Below are 16,068 nucleotides of genomic sequence, written 5' to 3' on the forward strand. Positions count from 1 at the left end.
GGCTGAACATCCCTAGCTCTCCCAGCCCTTCTTTGTAGGAGAGTTGTAGGAGAGGTGCTCCAGCCTATCGATCATCTTTGTGGCCATCCTCTGGACCTGCTTGAACAGGTCCATGTCTTCCTTGTTCAGGGGGCCCCAGAGTTGAACACAGCACTGCAGGTGGGGTCTCATGAGGGAAGAGTAGAGGGGGAGAATTGCCTCCCTTGCCCTGCTGCCCATGCTGCTTTTGATGCAACCCAGGGTACCACTGGCTTTCTGGGCTGCAAGTATGTGCTGCAGGCTCATGTCCAATTTTTCAGGCTGTTCTCAAGGTCACAGTTCAGTTAAGGGCTTGGACAACAGGTTAATTCCCCCAAAACCCATCAGTTTCAGGCTACACATCACAAGGTCCTTTAAAATGTTTAGTGAAAAGGCCTCTGGGAGGCCATTGATCTGCAAGATCAATGGATAAACACATCAGCTAAGTGAATGGACAGCAGTGCTATTGAAAGAGACTGTTTCTGGCGATACCCAGCTACCGCAGAGATGTGCCTGGAAACCCCATCTCGACACAGATCCCGCTTCCCTGAAATGCAAACACTGCCTCACCCCTCAAAGCACTCAAAATCCACAGTCAGGGCTGGGATTCTTGGCAGGGACTCCCCTGGGGCCTTGAGATCCCCTGGCAGGAACAGGTCCGAGTGAGGCAGGAACCAGCCCCACATGCTAGGGCACACTGACCACTCTGGGGCTTAGGGTCTGAAGGGGGCCTTTGGCTTGTTAAACCTGCATTTCTCTGCTCAAGTGGCTCCTTGCAGCCCCCAGGAAGTGATATCCTCATGTATCAACAATGCACATTGAACATCTAATGTCTGATGTTTCATGGCTCTTTCCCACCATGGTATTTCCAAGAATTCCAGTGTTCTGGTGTAGTGCTGTCACAGGGAACATGTCTGAACCAGGACTCAGCTCTGAAACAAATGCAGGGGGAATAACATTTTCCTACAAGAATAAAATGAAAAGACGTGTTAATCCAGCCTGGAGGGGACAGAGAAAGGTGCCTCAGTGCAGCTGATGGGTTTTACATTAGCATTCTCCTTTTCTCAGGCTGGCCCCAGCTGATCCTGGCACTTTGCTTGCTCGAGACCTGGGGGAAAATGGACCAAAGGGACATGATGACAACCACAGGGAGCAAACTATATTCTCTCAGCCACCCCATTACATCCCCTCCCATAATCTCTTCCAGGCAGCACAACCTTCTCTCGGCTCTAGGTGCCAGTGACCAGCAAAGGAGGCTTCCAAGGGTGCAGAGAGGCACAAGTCCCTCTGGTGCCCAGTGTCCTGTGTGGCAGTGGCAGAAAGGAACACTCGCCATCTGAGCAGAGACCTACAGACAACCCCTGGATCCTCCAGGATGTGGGATCCTGTTTGCTGTCGGCAGCCTGCCCTGTGCAGAATACCTCAGATCTGCATCCAGCACAGCAGGAAGGCACTCCAGGAAGCTATTTCACACTGTCCTACTGCTTTAGATTAGACTCCAGCTGTCTCCTGAGCTATGTAAATGTACGGGCTTGAGAAGTGAACTTTACACCCATGCAGGTGTGGAGCAGCCACTGCAGGGGCTGCAGAAACCACCCTAGATAAAGGGCTGACCAGAGAACTGCAGCTTCAGAGCCTCCCCAAAACCACTCAAGGGCCTGCTACAGATCTGATTCCAGTCAGGGTCAATCAGAAAATTGCCCTCTAATTATCAGCTGTCCTTTGGTTTACTGTGCTTTGTATCCTGAATGCGCAAAACAGTTCAGAAATGCACATTGCCTGTAAAAAACGCCTTGCTGTGATAAACAACCCTGAACCAACATTTATGCGGTAGCTTCCTGCTTCCTCTAAGACAGGAACCAAAGCAGGGCACCCTTTGCAATTAGCTATTGTAGACTTTCATTTAAGATTTTTCTGCCTTCCAGCAGGGCAGTCCATCAGGCACCACAGTGTTACAGTGAGAAACCGCACGGGCTTAATGGGAACCTGCAGATCCTGCACACAAAACAGCCATAGCTTGGAGGTTTTTCAGCACTTAGACTAGTAAAATGCTAATTAACAAGGATCTCTTCTCTCGGTCTTTTAATTTCTTTAAAGTTAGGGTTGCTTTCTGTCCTGTTATAGATGCTGGAGATGTCAGACTTGCTGCTGTTGGCACCCCTTTGCAGTGTGTGTGTGTGAGTCTGGCCCCCTCTGGCTCTCAGCAGGGAGACAAGGAGACTCAGGGACAGGGACATCCTCAGGTCTTGACACTTTTCCAACATCAAAGAAAACCAGCCCGTGAAGGGGGTAACAGCCTTTCCATCAAAACTATATCCACCTCTTTAATCAGTTTCTCCGTTTCTCCCTATTTCCTCAGTATTATAACTCAGAGACGTAACCTCTACCTGCAAATCCATCGTTGTGCCAGTATCTTCAGAAAAACAGGCATTCATCATCACTCGCCTCAGCCCACAGGGGCTCGGCCAGCAGCTGAGGGAAGGCGCATTCACATACAGGCTGTGCTGTCAGCACCAGGACCCAAAAAGCTTCAGCATCTGCCCTGCACCAGCCCCATAACAGGCTCCCATTGCAAAATCTCCTACCCAGCCAGCCAAGAAACCTCTCTACAGGTTTTTGATTGGAACATGCATTTCTAGCACAGCCCAGTCATCTGGAATCATAGAATCATGGAATGGCTTGGGTTGGAAGGGACCTTAAAGATCATCTAGTTCCAGCCCCCCTGCCATAGGCAGGGATGCCACCCACTAGATCACGTTTGCCAGGGCCCCATCTAACCTGGCCTTGAACACCTCCAGGGAGGAGACATCCACAACCTCTCTGGGCAACCTGTTCCAGTGCCTCACCACCCTCTGAGTGAAAGCAAGGGAAAGTTCACACAGAAAGGAGGAGGTAGAGAGGCCAAGAATGTAGCTAGCTCCAAAACAGGATTAGACATTAGACTGTGGATGTCAGGTACAGCTAGAGTTAGTACAATAAATGATAACCATCTTGGCAGGGATAGAAACCAAGTGTTGCAGGATTTCTGGCAATATCCTTCTGTTGCAGATCAAGACAAGAGCATCTCCCCCCTCTCTCAGCACAGGATGCCTCTCTTCCATCTTGCCTTGAAGGAAGGTCCTGGCAGGACCCTGGCTCTGCCCCAGCGAGAGACCAAGAAGCTGTTGTGGGGACCTGGGAGCAGAGAGGAGAACGGGCTGGCTGGGCAGGGGGAGCCAGGATGGGGCAAGGGCAGGGGAATGTCCACATTGTGGTCCTTTCCTTTTGAACTCGCAGCTTGCACAACTCATGAGTTCAAAGCAACGAGACAAGTTTCCTCCACACCCAGGTAATTTATTCTAGCAGATTCAGTTGAAATCCCATGATTTCTAGCACAGTCTCACAACTATTCAGTCATTACTTGCTCCTCACCGGTGATGCTTTAACAGGGAGAGGACAGCACACCAGTACCCCACAGCTGCTATGCAATCACCAACTTCACCAGCTCTGGCCCTGAGGGAGCACCGCCAGAAACACACTGCTTTGCAGGCATCTCCCCAGATCACTCCCATGTGGGTGCCATGGCTCCAGCAGACGCCCGGAGTCCTAAGTGCTTCCAGGCTGAAGAAGTCACGGCTGCTGGTTGGCGTCACTCACACCAGGGAATGGGAGCCAGCGTCTCCCTACTGCCTGCACAAGGCCATGGCAGATGTCCCCAGAAGGAAAGTTACAGGCTTCAGTTACCCAGTTAAAAATGTGTTTGAGGGGTTTTGATTACTCAGTTTGACAGAGGGAAGAAAACCCTCCGGGTCCTGGCAGCAGTGAGGATTTACGAGCTGGGGCTTTGCTTCAGGTCACAATGCCTGATCATGGTAAGTATCACAGGAGCAAAAAAAAAACCATAAAAGCTAAAACCAAACCAAACCAAACCAAACCAACCAACCAACAAAAAAAAAAAAAAAAGGAGCGATGGTGTCTGCATTCTTGCTGCTTGAATCAGATATGTTTCCTGGCAGCTCCAGCTCCCTCCCTCCCCCTCACAAGCTCCAGGGACTCAGGAAAGAGCAGGATGGAGCAGGTTGTCTCTGCTCTCCTGCGCCAAGAACTGTCCATGGCATCCCAGAGAGACATGTCCTAAACCAGGTCCACTCTCCCACCTCTTGTGCAGGAAGGAGGTGATTGGAGGTGTTAAGGCTTCCCCATCACTTGCAATCATCTCTGAAAGGATGTGGCAAATGCTTCAGCCCCAGTTTGTTCAAGGGCAGAATCTGCCTTCTTTTCAATTCAGGATAAACACAAGCCTGGCATTAATCCTGCTGTGTGGCTGGAATGCCTACTCCTTGCATGCCCCCTGCCTTCCCCGCAGCTCTCTCCCCTTCATCTCCCTGTAAAAGCATCACCGTCGAGTTGGGAAATGAGGGAAGACAAATCTCACAGCTGTCTGTCTCATTGCAGCATGTGAATGGCTTCCAGAACTGCCTCCAGACAAGGTGATTACTAGCAAGGGATTTGGGACCATGTATATTTATTGCCACAGCAGTGAATGGGAGACATGTGGCCACCAAACCCCAGTGCGGCTCAGAGGAAGCTAGCCTCCCAGAGCTGACCATCTATCTCCTGTAGGGCCCCAGGAGCAGCCTCCTGTTCACATTCATCCTCCTCACCTGCTTCAGGTCATCATTGAAGACAAGAGGCTGAGTTAATTGTGCTATCACCTTGCTCTTTGCTTGCCTTTGTACATAGCACCAAAATGCCTGGTGTTTCTCTTTAAGGCAACATTAAAATGAAAGGAAAAAAGTTATAAGTTATTTCAAAGGTCTTTGCTTCAAAAACATTCAAACCAAATTTATGTACCAAAGCCATAAATGTTCCATTTATTGCACACACAAAATAACCCTCTGCAATATGATTCCTCTAAATTTATGGTTCTTCCAGAGCTATTAATTCAGCCCAGGTCTTTTCTTCTTTTTTTTTTTTTTCTTCTTTTTTTTCTTCTTTTTTTTTTCCTTTTCTTTTTCCACCTTAAATAGAATAATTCATAAATGCTTCATGCTGGAGTGTACTTTATGAGCATTATTATGATCACTTGAATGTGGAAATGCCTGTGAAGTTATTACAATAACTTTAATACATCACAGACTCCCCAGCAGTATGGATAGCAAGGTACAAAACAACTCCATCAAACAGTGGAGGAAAGAGCTCTCTTGAGAAGCCATTTACTTGGCCAAATAATAAAGACTCTGTAGACCATGTATGTCTCTGAATTCAGTCAATAACAATGTCGGAGGTGAGTTTTAATTTACACTCCAGTTCAGGAGGGTTACATGTATTGTTGGCCAGAGCAAGACATTGATTCAGCCCAAATGGCTTAAGCCCACAAGTCACAATGCAATTTCCTTTATGTCATAGAATTGTCATAGGGCGGTTCCTTTGTGTCATAGAAACATAGGGTTGGAAAGGACCTACAAGATCGTCTAGTCCAACTGTCCTCCTATCACCAATACTACCCACTAAGCTACTAAATCATATCTCATAGCACCTTGTCCAGGCACTTCTTGAACACCGCGAGGGATGGTGACTCCACCACCTCCCTGGCAGGCCGTTCCAGTGCCTGACCACTCTTTGAGAGAAAAGTTTTTCCTCATATCTAATCTAAATCTCTCCAGGTGCAACTTGTGGCCATTTCCTTGAGTCTTATCATTAGTTATCTGAGAGAAGAGGCTGACCCCTTCCTCATCACAACCTCCCTTTAGGAAGTTGTAGAGTGCAATGAGGTGTCCCCTGAGGCTCCTCTTCTCCAGACCAAACAATCCCAGCTCCCTCAGCCTCTCCTCATAAGACTTGTGCTCCAGACCCCTCACCAGTTTTGTCGCCCTTCTCTGGACACACTCCAGGGCCTCGATGTCTTTCTTGTAGTGAGGGGCCCAAAACTGAACGCAGTACTCGAGATGCAGCCTCACCAAACCCAAACCCAGAAAAAAGAGATGTCAAAAATGGTCAGAGGTGCAACAGCAGGGCCATCATAAGCATATTTAGAAGAGCATGTAATTTGAGGTCCCCAGATATCTAGTGAGATGCAGATAAGCAGAATTGCCCTCACCAGAAGGCAGACACTATTTTTTGAACTATATTTTGAACATGTCACAGGATAGCATGCTGTTGAAAGCCAGAAATTAAGAGTTGCAGGATTGGATCCCCACAAAGATATAGCTGAAAACCACTGTTTTCTTCAAAGGAAAGAGGCAGAATACTACAGCTATTGAACTACTCCTAGATGGAAACAGGAAATCACCAAAATTAAACGTATTTTCCAGGATCGTTAAGCCATACAGGGTCTTTCCTCGGAGTGTCTCGAGGCTTTGCACATGCTTGTGGATTCCATGTCTGCGTTTCTCCTCCTCATTCTCCCATGTAAAATAGATCACTGGGGGGAACCATGGCCCAGAAAATGTAAAGCCAAAAATCAGTGGGAGGTGGAAGCATGTTTGAATTCCCTTAGAGGTGCTGTAGGACGAAAACCCCTCCAGCACCCAAACCCAACTGCCCCATGACCTTCCCCAAGACCACCCAGAAAGAGCTGCAAACAGAGCCCCCAAGTCCTGTCTGCCTCTGAACCACCACTGCTCCCCAGAAAATCAGTCTTTTTGTCTTGTAAAGAACTCCTACAGTAATTGCCTTCATATCTCAAGGGTGTCTTGCAGCCACAGAGGTGCAAATATTTATCCATACTTGGAATTGCAGAGTGAAGCCTAAATAAGTGTTCCCAGACACTTCGGCAATTGTTGTTTTAAGACCTGAACCATAGACACCTGGCTGGAATTAATCAGCAGATGTGAATGTGGAGGCAAAGCAAAGCCCTTATTAACCCTTCACACGTGAATGTCAAGGTCACAGGGTGTTTCACTGGGGCAGCCTGTACCTAGATGTCAGCTGTCAACAGCTTGGGAATCCAAAAGCAAAAAATGTTCTCCACTGAACAGGGCATGAACCGGTAGCAAAATTTATTATGCTTCTGTCACCACTTGAAGACTTGCTGTACTGATGCACTCATTCGTGAATAACAGCAATAATAAATGTTTATTATTAGATAATAAAATGCAAGAGTTAACTACTTTCTCTATGGGCTCTAAATTCAATAGGAGTTTAAGCATCTCCAAGGGAAATCGTTCACTTTGTACCAGGTGTTTTCAAGTAGTTCACATCAACAGCTCCCCAACAAGAACAAAAATCCAAGCCCTTCAGAAGCAATCAAGCAAAGACCTCAGAAAAACTCATGGCCTCTCCCATACTAGCTCTTCTCCAACACAGTGGCTGATTCTTCTCCCATGGTAAACGATCAAGCCCCACTGTCCTAGACTCAAGCCTTCAAAAAATACACAGCACCAATGACTACTCCACAGCTGTTGTCCTGGAAGCATCAGGATAAGGCCATGCCCCCTTGATTTCATCCAGGGTGTATTCTCTGCTTCCCCCTATCCAAATGTCTTCATTCCCATCAGTTCCTTGCTAGGAAGGGACAAAAGCTGACAAAGCTAAGGCCAAACATTGGCACAAGGACATATCCCTACATGGTGAAATGAATTTGTTCACAGTAAAATACAACCTGAAATTAGAAGGCAGCTCCCTCAATGGCTGTGGCAAGGGAACAGCCTCTCTGAGGTTCCAGGACAGGCCCAACTAAGCCTGGCTATTACAGAACTGCAGCAGAACTAGCCCTTGGACCCACAAACAGAAGGCATTGCCTTCCTGGTGGAGGAGGTCATGCTTTTATGTCCAGCTAAACCTCCCAATGAGACACCCAAGATGAGGTGCTGTGCGTTTTACCTTAATGCTAACCCATACAAAATCCAAGTATGGATGTAGCTGGCATTGATGAACTACATCAAGATGAAAAGAAAGACAACCTCTGCCCCATTCTGCCATTCCTTTTCACTGTGAGATGTCTGGTGAAAGAGAGTTCACCTGCTTTGAAGTGGGGATGGATCCAAGAACCAGGCAGGTGCAAAGCCTTCCTCAGCAGACAATATGCCATGAAGCTCACCCTGAAAGTCCATCACTTGCAGCTTCCTTTGGGTGGGCAAGGCTTGGGGGGATAATTCTAAGCAGATTAAAAGCCTCTGCATGAATCACACCAACCCATCCATTTGAATCAACTTACATCCTGAAAAAGAAATGATCAGTTTTCTCTGCCACTGACCCATGACATCCCTCTGCTGCTAAGCAGTTCTGATTGTGGGACTTACTGCAGAACACACTCACACACACACAAACAAATAAATAAACCAATCTTCTATTTTAAAGCAGAGGAGAAAAGCCTCCCTGGAGCTGTCACTACAGATATTAGCCCATCGCCAGATTTAAAATGCTGCATTCTTGAGTGATGTTGGTTTTCATGGCCCATTTACTTGTTTGCTTCAATTTCCCCTCCTCAACAACTCCAGTTACTGGCAAACTCTAGTTTTTTGTAGCTTTGCTGGCAGGCTGGGATCTTTTTCACACATCCAGTCAAAGGATAAGAATGGGGCAGAATGAAGCTGGAAGGAGGATGCAGGGGAACAAAGGAAGGAGAGAAGCAGAATAGTGAGGGCATTATACAGGGAAAGGGAGGGACAGAGTTTGAAGGAGCATAAGAGAAGCCTTGAAGATAAATGAATCAGAGCAGGAGGAAGGGTCACCTCAGCCATCCATCTCCCTTTATCCCTCCTGTACCTGAGCAGGATCAAGCCATACTTCTCATGCTGTGCTGAGATGGAAACAGCTTAGGCTCCCAGTTCATCTAGAGCAGCTCTAAGAAATGGCTTCACTGGTTCACAGTTTGGCCAGGAGCAGAGTCCAACATCAGCTTCCTGGAGAGATAGTTCAAAGCATTGCCAAAACAGCCAAATATGACCCTGTAAACAAGAGTCGAGGGACAAGGTCCTTACACAAACAGCCCCACCAGGTCAGGCCAAGGGTTCAGTTTGCCTCGTAGCTTCTCTTTAGCAGTAACTGTAAGAAGATTCCCAGAGAAATATGAGAATAAGACAAGCACATATGATATTACTGCAAGTCCCCTCCCAGTCTCCAGCTGTTTCCAAATCAGAGGAACTCTTGAGCCAGATGTACTTAGTACTCAGCAGTTTCTCTTGCATGCAATTGCCCAGTGTCCTCTTAAATCTGTATAAAATTTTAGCATCCACAGACTCCTTTGACAACAAAGTTGCGGGGTTGAGATCCTGCAATGTCTGTTAACATTGCTCTCTCCAGCTCTGGAGGACTTCCCTGCCTGTCAGCAAGGTCAGACAGCATTGCTGCCTCTGTTCTCCTGACCATGCAAACTTTGAGCAGCCGCCTGGGCCATCAAATGCAGTTTCCCTCTCCTGCAAGGCTCTGGGAAATGAACACAGTCTAGAAGGGCCAGATTTATCCCAGAGAAACTAAAAACAGCAAGGAACTACCAAAAATTGCGGCCTGCTGCACTCAGTTGAAGAAGATCCCACCCAGCCAAACAGGTGTGAGTGCAGCCAAGGCCCAGGATGCTTTGAATCACAGCTACTTCGACACTAAACAATCCACTCCCCAAGCCAGGGCCAGCCCCAGCTCAGCTAAATAAAATAAAATAAAATAAAATAAAACAAAATAAAGCAGGTCACTGGACAGCACTGTTTACGCCTTTCTGCATGATGTTTTCTTACTCAGGAAGACAAACAGGCAAATAGAGGAGGAAGAATTTGCAGCTAATCATCAGGGAGGAGGGTGTGGGTGAAATTTTGCATTTTATGAGATCTAAACAAGTCCAGCAAGGTTGGGCCACGTGATGCCCTCTTACCACCAACCATTTTGTTGAGCTTAACAGCAGCACCCGCACCAGGGCCATAATCTCTCCCGGATACTTTAGTCCTTTGTGATGGACCTGAACTAAGGGTTCAAACCTTAGGTGGGAGAATGGGGGATGAAATAACCTCATCCACTTTCATCCTTCTACAGCATCTAATTTCTACCCCAAAATATCTTCCCCTGGTGCTGGAGTTTGCAGAATGGTACTGCAGTGGAAGACAATGAGGTTTTACCCTGGTGCAGAGCCTGGGAAGAGGATTGGCCTGGGGCTGCTGCCCCAGAGAGTTTTTGGGAGGTAGCCAGAAGCCCTCAGATAGTCAGGGAGCATAACCAACCTGCCGGTCAAGGTCTCTGTTTCCCCACACTCCATCCCCATCACAAATGAGCTTGTCTCACAAAGCCCATTCCAACATGACAAGTGTTTATATAAGACTAATGAACGTCCTGTCACATACGACGCCTTGACTTGCTCAGGCACCAGGGCCCAGGCACACATGCTGTTTCCTCTGCCATGAGCAGGTTTGCAAAAAGCTGCAGCCCTAGTTCGGCCCTGCTGGAGTTGCTCCACTGCAGGGAGCAGCCTGGCTTGCTTTGGGCTGTGCCTCCTCACACTACTGCCAGGCTGAAAGCCATGTCCATGCGGGGAAACTACATGTGGCAAGAACCATAGGTGCTTCTCCAGGAGAGATGACGGTCCAATGGTGATGCTCTCGTCTCTTGCACAAGGACCAAGTGCCAACTGGCAGGAATGAGGCAGCCTGGCTCTCTACAGAAGGTTGCAAGTCCCCACCATATCAGTGAGCAAGCACAGGATGCTTGCCTTTATGGTTTACTCATGCAAACCTCCCTGTGATTAAAATAAACACCATTTTCTCATTTAAATGCCTTAAAAATACCAACAGGATTTGAATAGGAAAATGCCAGCCTTTCTGTCAGGGGTCTCTTCATTCTATGCCACAAATATCTGGTGTAACTGTCTCCATCTTACCACTTTCCCAAGCAGCCCTAGCTCTGCTGGATTTTCCCCCTAAAGCCTCTCCAGAGAGGTTCAATAGTCACATGAAGTGATGGGGCCTGTCAGCAAACGACTGTGATTGGGTTTGGGCCATGCTTTCCTGACAGCTGCCTCTGTCTATGCTAGAGCTCCTTCCAGCTGAGTCCTTTGGGCCCTGTAACCTAGGAGCCTCCTTAGAGCAAACATGTGTAACCTCTGACCGACACAGTCCAGGCTGCACTCCACCACAGGGCACTGCCTTCAGACAGGAAACCTGCAGCTGGGGAAGAACCGGCCTCCCCTCTCTCTTTTTCCACGTTGCCTCTTCCTTCGTAGGAGGCTGGTGGGACCCATGGGTGCCAATTCCCACCACAACCCCAGGATGGCCCAGTAATGTTGGTCAAGACATTGGATGTCGCTTCATAGGAGAGGAGGAAAGGTACTGCCAGCAGTCTCAGTTGGGAAACATGATGCTTTTTTTTTTTTTTTCCAGAAACATTTGGGCACTTTCTTTTTCCTTTGGGAAATGTGTGACCTTATTGATGCAGATGGTGCCCACCTGAATGGATTGTTCCTTCACACTGCATTCTCCATGCCCTTTACAGCTCCTAGGATTCATGCTCACTCATCCATCTGGACCTACAGATCCGAGTTTTGTGAGAGCGCACAGCAGCACCATTGTCCTGAAAAATGCAGAGAACAGAAGGAAGCAGTAAGGAGGAGAGGCAGAGGCTTCTGCTGCTCTAAGATCTGCACTCAGCATGCTCTGGTCCAGTGCAGTCCAAAACACTAATGGTACTCGGCCCTTCCCAACCTGAAAAGCCCTGAAGTAAAGGGCCTGATGCAATGGGAACAGGCATAGATCCTCAGGGCAGTGGGATGTGCATCACAACCCCACTTACTTATTTCACACCATTGCCCAAACAGTCTTTTGCTGCCAACAGCTTTGAGCGCTGTTGTCTCCAGACTGGAAACTGCAGCAATTGTCCTGTAAAAACCTCAAATGGAGAAGACAAACCTCCCAAGAACTGGAAGACACTACAAGGTGAGGGTGTAGGGGTTTCCACATATTTATTCTGTGGTCTCCAGCTCCGCCAAGACTGAGCTGATCTCAGCAGCAGCAAGCGCAGAGTACAGCCATGCCTGGCAGCACTGCCCACGCTGAGATTGGGCTGCCCTACACATGTCCAAGCCCACCCCAGTCCCAGCCAGCCCTGGTTTGCCTTTAACAGAAATTACCTTGATGGGCCCTAGACAGGGGCAGAACCTGATAGTTCTGCTTTGTTACCACACCAGCACCCTGGGTGTTTCCAGTTCACCCCCTCTGGCCTCCCAGTAAGGAATCGCTGCACATCTTCTAGCTGTTGCAGCAAGCAAGATTTATGAAACCCATAGACAGTAAGGGAGGCCTCTAGCTGTCTCAGGATCCAGCTGCACACATGCCATCCTCTGCTAACCTTCTCTTTCACTCCTGATCCCTCCTCCTACTGAACAGTCCTCCAAGCCCTTCCTGCTGAGACCCAGCATGGAAGCACCTCCATCCCAAAACAATCGATCACACCCTGCACCACAATAAACCAGCTCCATCCTCACACAATGCTCCCACACCCAGTTGAAACACCCCACAAAAGGCATAGTTAAAAAATAAGCAATTTGCAAAGGAGAGTTCAGATCTGCAACAACTGTTGTTCAACAGAACTAAGTCCTACCCAACCCCCCATTTCAGAAACCTGCCAGATTCCAACAGTGGCCTCCTTCCCCTGCTCCTCTTCTTAGATTCCTAGAGGTGAAGCTTAGACATGTGCAAATAGCTGGTCTATCCTTTAAAAATCAAAAGAAATTAGAAAGAGGAAAACATTTTCTCTTTAGGTCAACCCAAAATGAAACCTTTCTATTAGTTACATCAAAATTATATTTTTTTTTTCTTTAAGTGAAGACAATGAAAACATTTTGTTCTCCCCAAAATAAGGCATTTCTCTGTTTTCAAATGCATGTTTGAAGGCACTTGTGGTCCCCTCCTTTTTAATTAAAGGCAGGCAAATTTCAAACGGAGAATGTCACAGTGCAATAAAAAGTTAAAGAGTTTAATTTCAAGCATATCTTAAACAAAGCCTGCAGTTTTTCATCCCCAAAATACTCTTTATTTTTTCATTTCAGACTTGAACCAAGGTTGTAAATAATGTCAAAGGAACCAAAATAACTTTTTTATTTTTCCTACAAACAAATGTTTAATCTTAATTTCAGCCAGGCTAGCTTTAAGTGATTGGAGCCAGACTTTTCTCAGTGGTGCCCAGTAAATGGACAAGAGGCAACGTCCATGAATTGAAATACAATTTGTTTTAAATAGAAGAGAAAAATTATTATTTTTACTGTAGGGTAGCTAAACCCTGGAACAGGTTGTGCAGAGGGGCTGTGGAGTCTCCATCCTTGGAGATAATCAAAACCTGACTAGACATAGCCCTGAGCAACCCCCTAACTAATCCTGCTTTGAGAAGAGGGTTGTATTAGGTGATCTCTGGAGGTGCCTTCCAGACTTAATCCTTCTCATTTTATCACACACTGGAAAGGGAAGTATCCAGATCCTGCAGTCTCCTCTCTGAAGATTCACAGACATACACCAGGCCCATTGAACCACTGCAAGCTGTGGTATCACCAGCCCTGCTGAGTTTGAGAGTCACACAGAGCTTCATGCTATTTTTAAGTTCCAGTTCCTGAGATATTGTAATTGACTGTTTAAAATAAAACATGCATTTCTTACCCTTGTAAATGAAGAGAAAACCTGTAACCTCTGCCTGAACTGCAAGGGAGAAAAATAGAAGGCAGATTTGTAAAATAGAAACCCACAGGCATTTAAAATCAGCCATTCCTCAAGCAGTTTGAGCAAGCTGGATTTCTCTGGACCTTACACATCCTGCTTGGGTTCTCTGGTGCCTAGTAAGGTGTAAACTCTGGAAAGCTTCTCCCATAGCTGGGTATTCAAAATGTCCTGTTCCTTGGTAGATTCACTGGATCTTAATTTGAAGAGGCCGAGCTCACACTGGACTGTATAATTCATTAGGGGCTCACATTATTTTCCTGGCCACCTCACATAAGAGTCTGATATCCCCATGAGTTTGAGCCCACTGTCAGCTTGAACTGAAAGTGGTCACTCAGTACAAAAGCTGGTAGGGAAAACAGGCAGGCAGACACAGTGTCACAAGCAGCCTTGCTCATCACAGCAGCAGTCACAGCTCAGATGGGCTTCTACCAGCTTTGCATCAGAGAATTTGCTCAACACTAAGCTGGGCACCATCACCTCAGTCATTGCCACACTGCAGGATTAATAAAGTGCTAGTGACTTTTGGAAAATTCAGGAAGTGTCCAAGTTTGTTAAAAAGAGATGGAAAGAAGAGTGAACATTCAATGGATGTTTCATATCTGGGCTTTTGGACTGTCAGAGTCTGCGGTCACCTCCACCTGTTGGGGTCAGGAGACGGGAGTGTGAATGGAGAAAGAGATCTATGAGTACGGAAATCTCGGACCCCTTTCATCACCAAGGCCTGAACTGCACTCCATCTCTGGGATGTTCAGCCGGACTCAAATATTTTAATGTCCTGGACAATAAGAAAAACATTTAAAGTGCCCTTAATTTCTATAAGATTCCTAGAAACCACATGAACATGCGTGCAAATGCGCACACACACGAGCAATCCACAGCTCTGCGGTGCACACACAGCACTGAGCTCTCAGCTCCAGCAGCTTGTCCCAAGCAGCCCCTTGCATTTGGGGCAGGTTTGAGTTCATCTGTCATTAAAAGAACAGAGCGAGCATCTCTTGTCTGTTTTCTTCCAGCAGAACCCCACCTCGGGGCAGTGGCAGGATCCTTTCAATACTGGCTTTTGGAAAAGCATCTCAGCCCGTTTTCAGTGAGCCATCGAACTTATCTAGGGGTCAAATTTACCAACTCTGTTTTCCTCTTGGAGAAAGCCATCGGGACACTTTCACGCCTCAGACCCAGTCATCTCCTGGTGCAAAGTGACCTCTACAGTCTGCTTTGTGTATGTCCTGTTTCAGCCAGAAGAGACAGATTTCTCCGCAGGCTGGGCTGGATCCACTGCCCTCCTGTGGCCGACTCCAAAACTTCGCAGAAAGCCTGAGGTTTCTCAGTGTTCGATTTCCATCAGTGTAGAGAAACAGCTGGATTTGCCGTAATAGCGATAATATTAGCACTTTCGATCAAGCCAATAATTTATATTACAGGCTCACACATTTAAGAAAGTCAGCTAGAGCCTCTGGACTGCTGGTGACCAGCAGGACTGTAAAGTCCCCATCAACACAACCTCTCGCTGCCAGAAGTGAAAAAAGCTAACAAGTAACTTAAAAACCTGCTATTCTAGGTGAGAGGAGCATAAGGAAACACTAGAGGGACTGGAGCAGGGTAAAAAAAGGTGCTCTGGAAAAAAAACAAACAGTGTTGGGAAGGTCCTGCACAATGCATTCCCTTGCCTCCTCCAAGTCAGCGGGACTCTGCAGGAGTTGTGCTCAGTAGTTGGAGGAACAGCAGAATTCTTGGAGGAATTGCAATGCTGGAAAATTAGCTCAGTGAAGTGTTCACTTTTTATGTACCAGCACATCAAAACAAAATGTACTGCGAAAAAACGTTTGGGCTGGCAAGTGGAGATGGGCTAACTCAACCCTTCACGCTGTGCATCAGCTCAGCAAAATACAAGCAGTGCCTTGGTGACCTGATAGGGTTTTAGAAGCAGCACACTTGCTCCAAGTCCAAGGACCACAGCCAGTAGACGGCATTCATACGGGGTTGTATTATGTATATGTATGCTATTAGGTTTAAACTGTCTTGGAAAACATGGAGGATAGCATTTCTCATATAGAAGTGAAGGTAAAATGCAAATATTAACCTTAGCCTGCTGACTTTGATAAGGAACTTTGGAGCTGTCAGGTGTTACAGACTTTCTGGCATCTCTTTCACTCCCCATTGATCTTCTGGCTGCTTCTTACGCCTTAAAGAAATATAATGCCTCTCTAAAGCATCCCTAAGAATCTTGTGTATCCTGGACCACAGAGATGCCCAAACAGAGAGATGTGAATGAGGGATACCCCACCATTCCTCTGAGGGATGATCCAGGATCTACCAGGCTGATGATGCACATGGCTACAAGCTGCTAGTGCTTAGCTACCACTGAGGAAATACTGCCCTAAGCATCTCGTCCTGTAGGAGCTGCTGGTCCTAAGTAAGCAATGTCAGCATGGAGGTATGCCAC

The sequence above is a fragment of the Cygnus atratus genome, chromosome 26, assembly GCF_013377495.2.
Source record: "Cygnus atratus isolate AKBS03 ecotype Queensland, Australia chromosome 26, CAtr_DNAZoo_HiC_assembly, whole genome shotgun sequence".
NCBI lineage: Eukaryota > Metazoa > Chordata > Aves > Anseriformes > Anatidae > Cygnus > Cygnus atratus.